The following is a 4291-nucleotide window of genomic DNA, read 5'->3' as shown; positions in this document are numbered from 1 at the left end:
CCCCCAAGTCCCTCCTGATGGCCAGTCCCATTGCTTTCTCCTCAAGCTTGCTTCCCATGCTTACCTCTTAATTTTCTGGTCTAACAACAGGCTCACTGGGTGGGTGATTCTACCTGGACACCAGCCTGCCTCCTCTCCCTCCACAACAACCAACATTTTCTTCTTGTACTTATTGTACTTCACTCCCATGCCCCCCCCACCGCCCCCTGCCATGCTCCCAGGCAATTACAAATTCAGTTACTACATAGATCTACATATCTTGGGGTTCATATAGAGAAAATCATAAGCCATAATCATATTCTTAATGAGATGTTAACTTCTGAAATACAAGTACAACATTGTCAGTGAAAGGGAGATATCTATACAAGGAAGACAAATTAATATGATTACTATTCAAATCCAAGTACCAACCATTATGCCAAAGATGAAGAAAGTGAACATTGTTACCAACTTCTACAGATGGAAGTTGATCAAACATGCACTCAAGCTGCATTGATACTGATTTGCGTGTGAAAGTTGGAAACAAAAAAAGCACCAGTAGTTGCAAAACAACCCTTGTTGATATAAGTGATGTGGAGATAACATGATAGAATTTTGTAGCACCAACAACTTATTCATTGGAAATATACTTTTAGATAATATAAATGATGACTCTCCATATGGATTCAAACAGATGCTATCTGTGGAATGAAATGATGGAGAAACTCAGTATTATCAGTCTGAACAATGCTAGAGACCAACTGTGGAACAGACTATCAAATGCTCATATGCCAAGTTCAAGTTGAAGCTGAAGAAAATGTAAATAAATTTAGGAGAGCCAAAGTCAGATCTTAATGTTGTATATGCAACCAGAACTTAGAGAACATCTCCAGCACACATGTGATGAATTCAGTAATGACTGAAGACCAAATGAGTTGTGGGGTGCCATGAAGGGCATCATACATGAAGAAAGCAAGAGGTCAATGGAAAAAAACAAGAAAGAAAGAAAAAAGTAACATGAATGTCCGAAGAGACTCTAAGCCTTGCTGTTGAACACAGAGTAGAAACTAAAACACATGGAAGGAATGGTGGAGTAAAACACCTGTGAAGATAATTGCAAAGAATGGCTTCAGAAGACAAAGTATTCCAAGAAAATGTACAAAGGTTGGGAGTTAGAAAAAAAAAAAGAGAACATACATGGTCTTTCTGAGGCCAAAAGGACTGAAGAAAAAAACAAGTCTCAGGTTGCAATACTGATGAATTCGATGGGCCAAAGATCAAATGGCACAGGAAGTACCAAAAGAATAAAAGGAATATATAGAATCACTCTACCAAAAGAAATTGCTCACTACCCAACTGCCTCAGGAGGTAGCATTCTTGCAGCGAGGCTCTCCTTCCTATCAAAATTCTGAAGATAAGAAGTTCCTCGGACCCTTGACAACCGCAAACCATACCAAACCGAACTCAAAACAATAACAAACATCAAAAAGGGTTCAACGCCTTTTGAGAAGGCCCCAGCAAACTACTTCTGGACCAGAGTGGATACCATATATACGTGTGTATAAGCTGAGATTTTCAGCACATTTTTAATGCAGTTTTTGTGGTAAAATTAGGTACCTTGGCTGATATTTGGGTCAGCTTACACTTGAGTATATATGGTATTTAATGTAATTCTGCCAGAGTGGTGCAAGAGCTCGCACAGCCAAGGAATCGTTTCTAACTCATAGCAACCCTATAGGACAGAGTAGAACTGCCCCCGTGTGGGGTTCCAAGACTATAAATTTTTCCAGGACTAGAAAGTCCCATCTTTCTCTGTTGTAGCACCTGGTGGTTTCAAACCACTGACCTTTTGGTTAGCAGTCCAATGTGTAATTCACTACACCACCAGGGCTCCAGTGCACGAGCAGCCAAGCATAATATGTAACAGAACGAGTTTGGCTTTAACCCAATAAATCTTTATTTGCCAAAACGAAGATCTTGCCTGCAGGTCATAGTTTGCCAGTCTTGCACTAGAGAGATTCTGGTGCTGGCAGTGAGGCCAGTACTAGAAACGGTGCTTTGACCCTTGCATGGAGATGGACGAAGGTGGAGATAAGGTGTCTCCCATTGTCAGTCGGTTCTCTTGCCCCTGGTAACTGCGCGGGCTTCACTGTGGAAGTGTTTCCCAATTGTCCACTACCTTCAAGGTGATTCCGGCTCATAACAACCCAATAGAACAGTATAGAACCGCCCGATAGGGTTTCCAAGGCTGTACATCTTTACGGAAGTAGACTGCTTTCGCTTTTCTGGAGTGCAGCAGCTGGTGGATTCAAACCACCAGCCTTTTGATTAACAACGGAATGTTTAATCACTGAGTCACCAGATCTCCTGGTTTCCCAGTAAGAGGGTTAATAACATGTCTACTATGCCCATATTTCGCTCTCGGAGAATTACCGAGACACCCTCCAGGCAGGAATGGGTGGAGGAGAGGGAGGAGAGGAGCAAGCTCGTCCATCGCCTGCCTTCCTGTTGCTCACGTGAACCCCATGGCTCATCTCCCAGGTGCTCCTGTCCTCAGCCCTGCCTCACTGAGATGCCTAGGGCAAGCTTCAGCCTTCCCTGCAAAGATGGCATCAAGGGCACTTAGCCTACTCTGGGAGTCTGTGTGTTAGCTTCTTCTCCTGAGGGTATATTAGTCACACTCATCCAAAATGTGGTTTCTTTCTGTTGCTCCCATAGATGGTTCTGTGTGACTGAGGAAGGCCGAAGAGTCAACCCAAGGAAACGGATGACTACTCCCCAGGTGCAGACTAGCTATCTTATGGGTAAAACCACCCCACCGATGGAAAAAGCTTCCCTCCTTCCTTCTTGCATGCATGCAGCCCAAAGGAATCGTGCTCCGTAAGTGTTCCATGCCTTTTGGGCCCTGCAGCGACAAGGATAAATTTTTATAAGTTGGAGCCCTGGTGGCTTAGTGGTTATACATTGGGGCTACAATCCATAAGGTCAGCAGTTTAAATCCTCGCGAGAAAGGCAGGGCTTCCTAGTGCCATAAAGAGTGACAGTCTCAGAGAGGAACAGGGCCAGTTCTCCCCTGCCCTGCAGGGTTGCTATGAGTCAGCATTGACTCCTTGGAAGTGGGCGAGTGAGAGAACCCTAGAGTACGTCCAATTAGTTTTGTGAGTATTTACAGGCAGGAAACAGTCATGTTTTCATATTCATAGCTCCAGGGAAAGCGGGTATTCATCACTACGTGATGGGAAGGAGGGTGTTAGAAGGAGGTCTGATGGCATAGGTTGAGAACCTAGCCTATGGGTGTGTACAAAGCAGGATTTGGGTAACTGACTGACTGCTTGATCCATATACCTGTGTCTGAGCTAGAAGTTTGAATATAGGGTTCCGATGGATAGGATGGCTCACAATGCTAGTAGGGACATGTTAGCTGCCCGCTTTCCACTCAATCAAGCTTAGCATGTGGCATGCTGCCTTGTGGGCGCCACGTGAATACTTTTTTTCTCTCTAGTATCATGTCTACTTTCTAGGTGAGGATAAACAACAAAAGGTATGTGTTCACTGAACCTGCCTTTTTCTAAAACACTTTCCAATAGTTCCTCCAACAGGCTCCACTCAGATCCCTTTGGTCAGAACTAGGTCATAAAAGGCAAGAGAGGCAGGAATTGAAATTTTAAACCAGAATCTTGCTAGTTGGAACACAAATGAGATTCTGTTTGCAAGGGGAGAAAAGGGAAAGGGTGGATTTTGGGTCAGAAACAAAGAGCTTGAGCTACATCATTCAAAGGACTCAAAGCTTTTTTTTTTTTTTTTACAATGTATTTTGCCCAGGGCACCACTTTACCTCAATTCATAGGCTCCACCCTGAGCTGGCATCTGGTCCCCATTATGTCAGTTCTCATTATTTGTTTGTAAAATGGAGTCAGATTTCTCAGCACAGTGGCATCAATTTAATTTATATAACGCCTGAAGGTTTAAAGGTGAAAGTAACTTAAGGGTAGTCTTCAAACCCCTGGGCTGATCATGATTTGCCCAAGTTCTCATGGCTACCAGGTGAAATATCAAAACTTAGAACTCGTGGAGAAAATGCTGGACACATTTTTCTGAAAGATATTTTCTCAGTAACCTTCCTAAGATGCAAAGAATTTCAAATTTTCAAGACCAGTTGAAAGTGTTTCTTACTAGTTTTTATAACTAGTCCCTCTCATTTCTTGGATCTCCCTTGAAGACCATAGTCTAGCACTGTACTGGACTTTGGACTGCATTTTCAGATCCATATCCATATCCATATCCATACCTCCATATCCCTATCTCTCTATCT

This window comes from Echinops telfairi, unplaced genomic scaffold (assembly GCF_000313985.2).
Source record: "Echinops telfairi isolate 266 unplaced genomic scaffold, ASM31398v2 ScPeMD7_2;HRSCAF=8, whole genome shotgun sequence".
Lineage (NCBI taxonomy): Eukaryota > Metazoa > Chordata > Mammalia > Afrosoricida > Tenrecidae > Echinops > Echinops telfairi.
Note: the sequence above shows the minus strand (reverse complement) of the source record.